Genomic DNA, 13,174 nt, shown 5'->3' on the forward strand with positions numbered 1-13,174 from the left:
TGGTTGCGGGCGCCTAGGCTGGAGGGAAAATCCGCTACCTGCTCCAGGCCTTCAAATCTTCTTTCATCCTGTGACTCCACGTCTCCCCTGGAGTCGTCTGGGCCTGCAGACTGGGGAGTTTCTGGAGGACAGAATTCTGGCACTGAGTCCCCCTCACCCACTGCTATCACCATGTGACTTCTGTGCACTCAGCAATGACACAGTGTTCCCCCACAACACACACACACACACACACACACACACACACACACACACACACCTTCCCTCTTGTGAAGTGGGGCTACAGAGCCTGTGCTCCTAAGATTCCACCCAAACCCTCATAAGTGCCCACAGGAAACCTGGCCCCGAGTCTCCTGCAGCAACCTTGGCCCTCCATCAGCCTGGGCTTGTGGACCATCCCTCATGATGCCATCTGCTTGCAGGCACCCAGGAGTAAGGCAGAGCACAGCCCCAACCTGAGTCAGTGTCTGCAGCACAAAGCAGTCCTTCCACCAAGCCTGTGCTGTCTCCCCGCTCCTGTGTGCGTGCTGAGCCTTGTCCAGTGCTACCCCTTCCTCCCTGCTCAAACCCTTGTGCAGGAGCCCAGTGAGCTCAAGGCCACCCCTAGCTACCCAAATCCTGTGCCTGTGGGAATCTAGATGTCCACTAGCCCTAGGTGATCAGGGCCCTAGACCTGGTTGTGCTAAGAACAAATACATATACGACACAGGAAGTGTAATACTCTCAGCTCAAAATAGGGAAAAGATTTCCTTCGCCTCCTTTTTCTTAGAATATTCAGTTTAGCTATCTTGTAATTTCCTTCTCCATATCTTTGAAATATACATAAATCCTTTTAAGCTGAAGAAACTTTTTTCAACTTTCAGCTCTAGGAATGTCTTTTTTTTTTTTTTTTAAGATTTTATTTATTTGAGAGAGAGTGTGCGAGAGAGAGCGTGAGTAGAGGGGAGGTGCAGAGGGAGAGGGAGAAGCAGACTCTGCTGAGCAGGGAGCCTTACGTGGGTCTTGATCCCAGGATGCTGGGATCATGACCCTAGCCAAAGGCAGATGCTTAACCGACTGAGCTACCCAGGTGCCCTCTAGGAATGTTCTTTCTGGGCTTGCGGCAACATGGCTAAATGCACCAAGAAGGTCAGAATCATGGGTAAATACGGGACCTGTTGTGGTGCCTCCCTCAGGAAAATGGTGAAGATTATAAGATAAGCCAGCACACCAAGCACACTTGCTCCTTCTGTGGCAAAACCAAGATGAAAAGACGGGCTGTGGGGATCTGGCATTGTGGCTTCTGCATGAAAACTGACACTGGTGGCACCTGGACCTACAACACCACTTCAGCCGTCGCAGTGAATTCTGCCGTCACAGTAAAGTCCGCCATCAGAAGACCGACGGAGTTGAAAGACCAGTAGAAGCTCCACCATTTGATTAAACAAAAATTAAAAAAAAAAAACTCTTAAGTGTTTATGTTAAATTGCTTATTATTTTATATTATAAAATGGACAGGGAACTGGCTTAAGTAGAATACAATCATAGAAAGCTTATGCTAGGCAAATTTAGGAAGACAGAACTGGGAATATCCCATAGGCAGGGAGATCAGAAGCCTAGAGCCCTCTGCCTCCCAGCTCCATCCAGAATCCTCTTTTCTGAAGCTTTTCCATATGTGGCCCCACTCTGGGCTCTCCCCTTGGTGAGCAGATTAGAGCAGGTCAGAGGTTTGGTTTGCTGTTCTTCCTGTGTCTCAATGGTAGATGCTAACATTTTGCTGAAATCCAAAAGCAGATATATGAGAGCAAAGATTGTATGGTTTGGTGCCTTAATTTCTGTTTTTCTCATTAAGTTCAGTGCCTTGAAAAGGGTTGGGACAGGCCCCCCCAGAATGTGCCACTTTGGCATGTGGATTATTTGGACCTGAAGGCAATTGAGACCCTGTGGGCTCAAGAGAAACTTTTGCTCCTACCTTAACTACAGAGAGGAATCTAAATTGGGGGCTCTTTCTAAAACAAGGGTTATTACAGGAGATAAATTTTATCTGAGTGACCCATCTGTTGGCAGGACAGAAATCTACTGTGGGGGAGCAAGAATTTGTGTCCCCTTCAAGAGTTCTTCTAGCTGGACTGAGAATCAAATTGGAAGGAAAAAAAGAGACTCAAATTGACACGAGAGAGATTAACATGGGAAAATCAAATGTAATAGCATACCCATGGGGAATACCACGTAGACACGGAAATTTTAAATACAGTCAGGCAGAATGAGATGTATATGTCATTCTGGAGTAAGGAGAAACGGGTAGGGATCTTGGGTTTCAGAGGCAAGGAATGCACCTCACAGGGTGCTAAAAACAGATGTTTGGAAATCAGAGCTTTGCCCACCCGCACGTCCCCTTTGGTCATGTCCCCTTTGGTGTCACCCCCTTTGGTGTCACCGAAGTAAATCCCTTTCTTGTCTCACCTCCGCTTGTTTCTCTGCCTTTGGATCTTGTCAGGGGCCAGTGGCCAAACCTGGTCTGTTTGGGACCCCCCTGGGCCCCAGCTACAAAATGATTGCCACATTCAGAGCACTGGCTGGCGCCATCGGTAGAGCATGCGACTCTCGATCTCAAGGTTGTGAGTTTGAACCCCACCTTTGGGTGTAGAGATTACTTAAAATCTTTAAGAAAAAAGTGATTACCACAGTCAAGCTAACGATCATACCCTCACCTCTCATAGTTAAGATCTTTTGTGTGGGGGGGGTGAGTACACTTAAAAGGCTCTTCTAGCAAATTGCAAGTGTACAATGCACTATTATTAACTATACATGCTATATGTTTTGATGGTTGGTGCTCATGGATCCTGCATAATGAACCTTTTGACCATTTGACCAACACCTGAACATACGCCCCACCCTTAGCCCCTTGCAACAAACATGGTCATCTTCACTTTTATGATTCTGACTTTTTTAAGATCCCACATGATGAGGGAGCAGAATGCAAGCTGAGGACAAAGCACTAGCTTACATCCGGCAATGCCACCTCCCCCTAACCCCCCCCCCCACCATGTGGGATACTTGTGACATTCCTCAGGCACCCTGGCTGCCCTAGAATAAAGGAAAGGGAAAAACAAATGGTTAACTGATAGAGATCACAGTCATGCAGGACTGGAGTATCCATCAGTTTGCAACTGTCTTAAAGATTTACAAGAAAAGAAGCAATTTTATCAATAGCCAAACTTCCAGAAACCTATAGACTCAATTTCCTGCCCTAACATCACCATCCCCTTCATAGGATAGAAAATCTTACATAATCAGTCACTCCTCACCACCCCAGTGCAGCTCTTTCTTGTCCCCGTGCTTCAATGAAACCACCTTTTTGCACCAGAGACTTCTCAAGAATTCTTTCTTGGTCATCGGCTCCAGACCCCACAACTCCAAACCGTATCAGTGCATATATGTGATTTCATACAGTATCTGTTTTTCTCTGTGTGGCTTATTTAACCTAACAAATGTCTCCTCCAGTTTTATTCTGTTGCTGCAAGTAGGATTTCCTTCTTTTCTGAGGCTGACATATATACCAAGAAGAAATTAGATGGGAGACCTCTACCAGGAAGACAGCCAATACCAGAGATAATTTTTTATATCAGAAAGAATTACCTGCCTGGTGTGGCAAACATTTGTTCTTTCCATTCTCCTGTGAATGTACTTCCCCTTTTTGAAATTGTAAATCCCTACCCTCTTCTCCTTAGGTCAGAATGGCATATAAGCATCAATTGCCTATCTTGAGCCTCATATCTTTGGGATTCCTGTAATAAGAAATAAACTTGTTTTTGTCCCGTGAATCTGTCTTATGTCAGTTTGATCATTAGACCAGCCAAAGAATCTAGATGCAAAGAACAAAAAAAGTTTCTTTTCCTACACATTCATCCCAGTCACCAGGACAAATATAGCAAGACCACTTCATATTTTACAGTGAGAAACCACTTAATATTTTCTAGAATGGCTAAAATAAAGAAAAAAGGATAACACCAAATTTCCTTGAAAATGTTGAAGAATTAAAATCCTCATATATTGCTGATGGGAGGGTAAGTTGTACATTCACTTTGGAAAACTGTGTGGCAGTTACTTATGAAAATAAACATTTACCTACTGGAAGGAGAGCAGAATTTGTCATCTCAAAATAGTTCTCTTTGGTGTAAGAATTATTTTAGGCTGGTTATTTTAAAGAAAGAGCAAAGGAAAAGCTGTGAAACCCAGTAAAAGTTTCCTCTTGAAAGAGACATTTGCATTTATAAGGGAAAACTCCATTTGTAAGGGTGTCTCCCCCTGTGCAGCGGAAAGAGGGAGAATGTGTCAATCTCCAGAAACTCTGACCAGTGGAGAAGACATGGATCTCAATCTGGATCATGTGTGGAGTTTCAAAAATGATCATTGCTGGTGCCCCTCCAATTCTGTCAGTTGGTTTGGGTGAAAACAACAGTGTTGTGTTAATTAAGGACTCCAGGTGATTCTAAGTGAGGCCAGGGTTAAGCACGAGGGCTTTCCCATATTTTATGAGTTGAGAGCAGTCTTTGGCTCTCAGAGAGGTAACAGGGTCTCCGCTACATGAGTCTGGGAGGGTCAGGTCCAAGCAGTACACGGTTCCTATGCTGTAGGGGTTCCTATGCTGTAGCTGAATTTGTGGGCGTCTGTGGGAGGGAAGTCCCTGAAAACAGAAGAAAAAATCAGAGATTGGTTTCCACGTAGGAGCTCATAGTTTCCGAATAGCTTCTGATACAAAGGCCTAGGAAGTTGGGCCTTTTCTACATTTGCAAATCTGGCCCACTGGCTAGCAGTTTGCAGGTGAAGAAGCTCTGTTGGTGACTTTAAAGGCATATTCTCCTGATGCAGCTGTGATTTTTCCACAAATACCTTGCGAGAAAGAAAGCTAAAGGACCAGAAGAGGAAAAAAAATGGCCAGTTCTCAGGTAAGCCTTGCTTCCCAGGTCAGAGGCAGTGTCATCTTTTCCTCCTGAATTTTCGTGCATTTAGAAATTGCAAATGTTTATTGCTCTAGTTCTGATGTTTCTGCCTCATGAGTGTTTTCACCTACCTTTTAAAGATTTTTAAGTAATCTCTATACCCAGTGTTGGGCTCAAACTCACAACCCCGAGATCAAGAATCACGCATGCTCCACCGCCTGAGCAAGCCAGGTGCCCCTTCACCTACTTTTTAAAACCTTTTAAAAAATAATACTCAAGGGTAGGTCTTTAGACCACTTCTCTCTTATATTTCAGAGGTTTCTCTCCCTTCTCTCCAACTTGACTTTCAATAGGGTGACAACAATTGTCACTTTGAATTAATGTCCTGCAACCATTGAAAATACTCCCTTTGTGACAGATCCACAAGGGAAGACGTTGAATCCACAATTCCTCTTGTGGGTGGGGTCAGATCCTGGGATACCAGTCAGGGAGAACATTTCACATTTAGGTTCTTTCTGGATGCTTTTTGAGCTCTGTGTAGATCAGGATTAATTAAGTGCACAAATAAGCAGAATGGTTGGATATTAGGCCCAGAATGACTCAGAAAGTTTTGGAAAAGAAATAGTCTTGCTCTTTAGAATGTGAAAGAAAGATGCTCTATTTAAAATATGCTAGATGGGGTGCCTGGGTGGCTCAGTCGTTAAGCGTCTGCCTTGGGCTCAGGTCCTGGGATCGAGCCCCGCATCGGGCTCCCTGCTCAGCGGGAAGCCTGCTTCTCCCTCTCCAACTCCCCCTGCTTGTGTTCCCTCTCTCATTGTGTCTCTCTCTGTCAAATAAATAAAAATTAAAAAAAAATATGCTAGACCTTACAGGACATGGGAGCTGTATGTGGCTTGGAATTTGCATAAATCCACTGTTTTCTCATAATTAGATTAGTCTGATTTATTTTGGGGGGCCACAAGAACACAGCAGTAATAATGTGTCCTGTGTGTCTCAGGCGCTGGTACCACTTTGCTTCCTTACAGCTGGTGTTAATTTTGTTGACTTGGTTTGGTGCCCTCTGCCAGATTGCTCCTCTATAATGTTAATATTTTCCCTTTTATCATTCATGCGGATGTGAGATGGATTTACGGAAAGATGTGCAGAAGCCTCCACAATTAAATTGGAAATTCCTTTCTTATATGAATTCCACTGGATAATGAAGGCTCTCACTTTTGTGCACTGGAGCTACTGACTTCTGGGAACGGTGGTTCTGAGCCTATAAATTTCCATTTTACTCCACCCATGTCACAGACATAATCTTCTCTTTGTATTTTCAGAAAAAGAAAACATAACACGTTCAATTAACACGTTCAAGTGTCTTAAAATTCTGAAACAATGTAGCACAAATGATTGAAACAAAAACTGTCAGTGAAATACTGGACTCAGAAACTGGCTATTTTCTTTATACCATTCTGTGCATTTGTCTTTATAGTGTGATTAAAAGAAGCATCATCTTCCACAAGTAGATACATAAATTTTATGTCATTGAAAATGTTCCTTAATGTAAATTGCCATGACATTTTCCCCACGGACCCTGAGATCATGTAATTACTTTTTAAATATATGGATGTGTACATAAAATGTAAAAGGGAGGCTGATTTTATGCGGATCCCTTCTTGTTTCCAACACTCTTCTCAGGTTTGACACTGGCTATGAAATACTGCTTTAGAGTCTTCTCTGTACATTGACCTGTGTGTCATTTGAGATCACTCGAGGTTAGGTTAATAACCTGATCCCTTCCGTGTACTGGCTGTTTGACAAAATATTTGCATGAAAGTAGAAGAATAGTATGTTTGCTCTCTTAGATTATTATTATTTTGCATTAATTTATGAAAAATTGTTAGAATGCTATCTAGTAACTAGCAATGCTCAAAAAGTATTGTTGCCATTCTTGCTGTACTAGTAAGAAACCTGTAACTGCTATAAAACTCGTTCAGTTCCAAGTCCTCCAAGAATTCTTGCCTTTGAGTTCTACCTCTTTGTTATTCAGAAATGGATCCCTTGGCCCATAGGCTACTACCTTATTAGAAATGCAGACTAGGATCCCACCCCAGAACTCTTTTTTTTTTTTTAAGATTTTATTTATTTATTTGACAGAGACACAGTGAGAGAGGGAACACAAGCAGGGGGAGTGGGAGAGGGAGAAGCAGGCTTCCCGCTGAGGAGGGAGCCCGATGTGGGGCTCGATCCCAGGACCTGGGATCATGTCCTGAGCCAAAGGCAGACGCGTAACAACTGAGCCACCCAGGCACCCTGAACACCCCAGAACTCTTGAACAGAATCTGCATTTTAACAAGATTTCCAATGCACTATTGTGAAATTCTAACTCACATTAGAATTTGATATGTATATTTGTAACCCACCAAAAATTTCCATCTAAGAAATAGATGCAATTTATACTGTATGATATAAACACATACTCAACAATCTGTATGCCTGTGTTTATGCCTTCATTTTACAATTTATCTTGGAGAAATACACAGTATTTATACTGGTTTTGTGGATCGTATGCCATCCTCTTATCTCAGAGCTAGAGAAAACATTCAAGCGTATTACCATGCTAAAAATCATCTTACTGCATAAAGCAAGAAACTCACTTAAGCCAGAACCAGTTCTCCTAATACAACTAAATGAACATGAGTTCCCTCCTTGCTGAGTATCAGATAGAAACTACACCAGGTGGGGTTGTCACACAAACGAAACTTTGTATCAAATAAGGAGATCACAAGGAATAACTTCCAAAGCCTTGACTCCCCAAGCAAAGGTGAGGGTTCCTTTTACTTAGAGTTAGGATGAATATTTAGAAATGGGAGCCTTGTCATCATATGTAGAGGTGGGCATAGGTTGCACATGCGCCTTAAGTAAATAGTTCTTTACATACTTTGTATATTATGTAAATGAGGCATGAGCAGAGATTTTAGGATCATAATGAGGTAAAAGTAAGTGTCAGTCACTCTGGTCCATCTGCAGGTGTGAGTCAGGGGTTAAACTCAAACTGTGCTGGGTGGTAGGGACCAGCATGAGCTCTTTGCCATGGCAGTTGTTACTACGTGTGGGGTAGTTTCTGTTTCCATCACAGGAGACTATGCACATGGGGTCTTTTGCCTGAAGTAAAAGATAAGGCGGAAAGAAGAGATTAAAATGTGGGACAAGGGTCGATGGGTACAAAGCCGGTAAGCAGTGAAGGTCGGGTCTTGGGGTCTAGTTGGTGACATTAACCTCCTCTTTCATCTTAGGGACTGTGAACTCTGCCTAGCCACTCGGTCACTGTGGTGTTTATTGCAGGCACTGCTGACATTCAGGGATGTGGCCATAGAGTTCTCCCAGGAGGAGTGGGGATGCCTGAACCACACTCAGCGGGAACTGTACAGGGATGTGATGTTAGAGAACTACGGACACCTCCTCTTCCTGGGTGAGGATGACTCCTTCCAGATTTCCCAAACCACACTCAGGGTTTTGTTCCTTCCTTTGAAGACTGTCTCTTGGAAGATTCCTCTTTGCATGATTGGAATTCAGATCCAGGCAGAAAGGGAAATACGTAGGAGTTTGTAGATGTACAGAAAAATCTTCCTGATGTTTGCTTTTCAGCCTTAGCTTCCCCTTCCTTAAAGGGGTGACATCATCACTTCTGTAGATTAGTGGCAATTCTAAACATCGAGTGGCATAAAATGATATTGCCTACATCTTAAACTCCCTATTTCTACTCTTTATTATTGTAGCAGTAGTACTTGGAAGTGGAGGTCAGGATGTGAACATTGGAAATCCCTCCTGCATGTTCTTTTTTTTTTTTTTTTTTTAAAGATTTTATTTATTTGACAGAGACAGTGAGTGAGAGAGGGAACACAAGCAGGGGGAGTGGGAGAGGGAGAAGCAGGCTTCCCGCGGAGCAGGGAGCCCGAAGCGAAGCGGGGTTCGATCCCAGGACCCTGGGACCATGACCTGAGCCGAAGGCAGATGCTTAACTGACTGAGCCACCCGGGGGCCCCCCTCCTGCATGTTCTAAAGGGGCTGTTGGGCAGCAGCTTTTGGGAAATCATTTTCTAGAATTCTATAATGTCCTCTTTTCTCTACTGAGCTCAGTTGTGGATTGAAAGTTAGAATCTCCAACAATACTCGTTTTCCTTTTTTTTCTAATACACCGATCTTGTGTCAAAGCCAGACCTGTATCCATCCACCCAGGTAGGTGGGACTGAATTAAGCAGATGATGGAGGTGAGGCCCAAAGTTCCAGGAAGGAGCCAGACCTGAAAATGTGATTTGGGGAGCTTTACTTCTACAGAAATGATTGTGAGAAGCCTAAGTTCATTCCTCTTCATCTCACAGAGGGTCATCTGTCCGACACTATTGTGCTCTTCTATCTTCCAAGAATTCTCCTTCAGCTCCAGAGATCTCTATCGCATCCTCAGTGCATAACAACAACAACAACTTCCCTTGGACTGTGGGCCTCAGTGATCTGTTTGCTCTTCACTCCTCATTATCTGTGAACATCTGTGCACATAGAGGAACTCTATATTAAGCTATCTTTTAAGTTTTATTTGTTGGAAGTGCGTGAGAAGAGTGGTGCAGATAATGAGATTTGGTGCAGAAATTCCAGAAACACTGGGGATAGAAGTGATGTGTTGTCTGCTTTATTATTTCCAAACCTATGGCAGTTTCAAACATGACCCCACAAAATTCAGACTCGGTAATTTCATCATAGCACTGAGCACTTCCCTAAAATGAGAAAATGTAATTCTCTATTTTACTTCAAAATGTCTTTTTTTGTTATGCACTATCATTTGAAATTTCTTTTATATGCTCAAATCCACAATGATAAAATACTTAATGTATCTACCTCCTAGAATTTTTTTTAAAGATTTTATTTTTTTTTTAAATAATTTCTACACTGAACATGGGGCTCAGAGTTACAGCCCTGAGATCAAGAGTTGCATGCTCTACTAACCGAGCCAGCCAGGCACCCCAACCTCATAGAATTCTTAAATGAGTGCTATAGAGGACATTAGAACATTGTCCACCATATAGTACAGTCTCTGTTACCTTATTTCTGTTTAACATGTCATTTTATAATTGTTTTGTACAAAAATTCCTGGGACTGCCCTGAATATTCTCATGTTCTGATTGGATCTATGTGAAATTTGTGTGTGCCTTTAGATTCAAAAGTTCTGATATAACAGAACTTGAATGCACACGTTTTATAAGAAGTTAGATAATAGTTGGCATGCATATTCATTAAAATATTTGGTTCATAGGGGTGCCTGGCTGGCTAACCTGGTAGAGTATGTGACTCTTGATCTCAGGATCATGAGTTCGAGCCCCACATTGGATATAGAGATTACCTAAAAATTAAAATATTTGGTTCATAAATTTAAATTTACATTAGTCAAAATGTTACTAGGTTTTTGATCCACTTCCCTCAATGTGTATCTGTATTGTGGTATAACTTAATCCCAAATATTTATTTTATATATTAGTGATGTTCACCATGTTATACAGCTTTCATTTGTTCCTTTATTTAGAAATCTAGGATTTTTTTTTCTTCTACAGGTTGGCTTATAGCCTTTACATGTAGTGTAAGAGTAGGAATGCTGTAGTAACACCATAGTAAGTGTCTATTGTGCCTTTTAAATTCTCATTCATTAAACTTTTCATGTGAGCTTTCATGATTGATTATAAAGCATTTCCTGTGAAAAGTTCCTTCCATACAATACATACCCATGATTCAAAATGCTTACTCTTCATGAATTCACAGTCATGGTTAATGTTTATAGTTATAATAGAAACTGGTTTTAATATTAAGAATTTGGGTTGTTAAATTTTCTTTGTGTTCCAGTACTATCACTTTGTGTTGTTCTTGGTAGGATCCCCAATATTGATTAATTTAGGTTGTTACCTGTATATTATAATTTTGGATCGTAATTTTCAACTCTGTAACTTTACAGATAATGTAAGGTTTAATTCAAATGTGTATCATCTATATGTATATTACAAACAAAATTATATCTGCTTTTGTCTATAAAAATATTACACCTGGTGTGTTCATGACTTCTTGTTTATTTCTATTCTTGGTTAATGGTCAGTGGTTGCTTTATTCTGTCTAGATGAGTAGTCATGAAAATGAAGACAGTTTCATCTGTTCTCTTTTAGGCATTTAAACAAATTTAATTGTGGTTAAAAATAACACATGACAAAATTTACCATCAAACCATTGTTAGATGGGCACGCTAGTGTTGTTAAGTATATTCACATTACTGTGTAAACTATCTCTGGAATTTTTTCTTTTTGCAAAAGTGAAACTTAAGACCTCTTAACCACCATTTTTTCCCTCTACTCTAAGTCCCTGGCACATACCACTACAATTTTCTTTGAGTTTGACTGTCTTAGATTACTCACAAAAGTGGAATCCTATTGTATCTGTTGTTGTGACTCCTTTATTTCATTTAACATACTGTCCCCAGGGCTTATCTAAGTTATATCACGTCACAAAATCTGTTACTTTTGGAAAACTGAAAAGTGTTCCATGGTATGTATATGCTGTATTTTATTTATCTATTCATCTGTGTGCGGGCATTTGTGTGGGTTCTACCTATTATTGGTTTTTGTGAATACAACTGCAATGGACATGGATGTGCAAATATCAATTTCAGATCTTCCTTTGAATTCTTTTGTATATAAACCTGGAAGTGGGATGGCTGGATCATAGGATAATTTTATTTGTAATCTTTTGAGGAAATTGCATAGTGTTTTTCATAGAAGTTCCACCATTTTATATTTCCTCCAGCTATTGTTATGGTACCACCCAGGAGAATGGGGAAGTGAATGCTCAAAAGTCCTGAACTCCTTGATGGCTTGCAAGTGAAGAATTTTAAGGGGAAAATTGGGGGCAAGTGTTGAGACAGAGCAGAGACTGGACTCAGGCTCTGTCAGTACTGACTGTGAAATCCAGCATTCTTTGGCTGCCTCCATAAAGGGTGGGGGGGTGGCAGTGGCGGGGAGGGAAGCCAAAACTTTATGCCTCCCAAGTAGGTTATGTTGAAGGAATTTGGAGGAAGTGTGCTAACTATGAACACTAATGAAGGTTGGACCAAACCAGGTTGTGCCACGATGGACCACAGTGCTGAAATTTTTGACTCTTTCCCTCATTCTAATACCAAAAATCATGCCCAGGGGTGGAGATTTAATATGTTAATTAGACAAGCAGTAGGTGAAAAAGCATGACCTTTAAGCATGCAGGTGCTAATAGATCCCTGCCACTATATGTTTAGACAGCATTCTTTTTCCACCTAAGTTTCTTTTTTAAAAATTCTCCCTGACCTCTCCTCAGGGAGTCAGCCTGAGGACACTTTCTTTTGCGCTCTCTCCCTCGTGCTGGAGCATAAGCCCCAGTAAAGCCTTGCCTGAAACTCCTGTTTGGCCTCTTGTCAAATTCTATTGTTCAGAGAGCCCAAGGGCACGGTTTGGTTCAGTATCACGGAGAAGATGGATGCTGTTTGTTGGAGACCCATGAGGCCATGTTAGCAGATGTTCCTTGATAACTTCTGGTGCTACTTCACCTAGTACCCCGGAGGTGTATTCTATCTCAAAAGACTTTTTTTTTTTTTTTAAGATTTTATTTTTTGACAGAGACACAGCGAGAGAGGGAACACAAGCAGGGGGAGAGGGAGAGGCAGGCTTCCCGCGGAGCAGGGAGCCCGATGCAGGGCTCTATCCCAGGACCCCAGGACCATGACCCGAGCCAAAGGCAGACGCTCAACGACTGAGCCACCCAGGCGCCCCTCAAAAGACTTTGAATCAGAAAAATATCTTTCTTCTTTATCTTAGAGGTTTTATTAGGTGCATCTGGTAGTTACATCTGTAGGGTAGTGCTGATTACTTGTAAGTTAGTGGCTTACATTCCTATCTCTTGAGCCTAGGCTCTATGTTCCTTACCTGGTACAGCTGTGCCAAGGGGCATTCTGTCATCTGAACTGACAAGACCAATGCTGGCTTCATTCGATATATTTTGTGTTGATACTTTCAAGGAGCAAGAATTTCTGTCCCCTAGCTGGGGGACAGAAGGTCTTCTAGCTAGACTAAGAACAAAACTGACATGAGACAGATGAAAAGAAAAATCAAATTTAATATCATAAGTATAAGGGAACCTACAGACATGGAAATCTCAAAGTCAGTCAGGCAAAATGAAGTATATATGGCATCCTGGACTAAGAATGGTCT

The 13,174-nt window shown here is 41.7% G+C and overlaps 1 pseudogene; it reads left to right on the forward strand.

The window, feature by feature from the left end:
• Nucleotides 1-1,107: 1,107 nt before the first annotated feature.
• On the forward strand, nt 1,108-1,419 carry LOC113935892 (annotated as a pseudogene).
• Nucleotides 1,420-13,174: the final 11,755 nt, after the last annotated feature.

Source organism: Zalophus californianus, chromosome 17, assembly GCF_009762305.2.
Source record: "Zalophus californianus isolate mZalCal1 chromosome 17, mZalCal1.pri.v2, whole genome shotgun sequence".
Lineage (NCBI taxonomy): Eukaryota > Metazoa > Chordata > Mammalia > Carnivora > Otariidae > Zalophus > Zalophus californianus.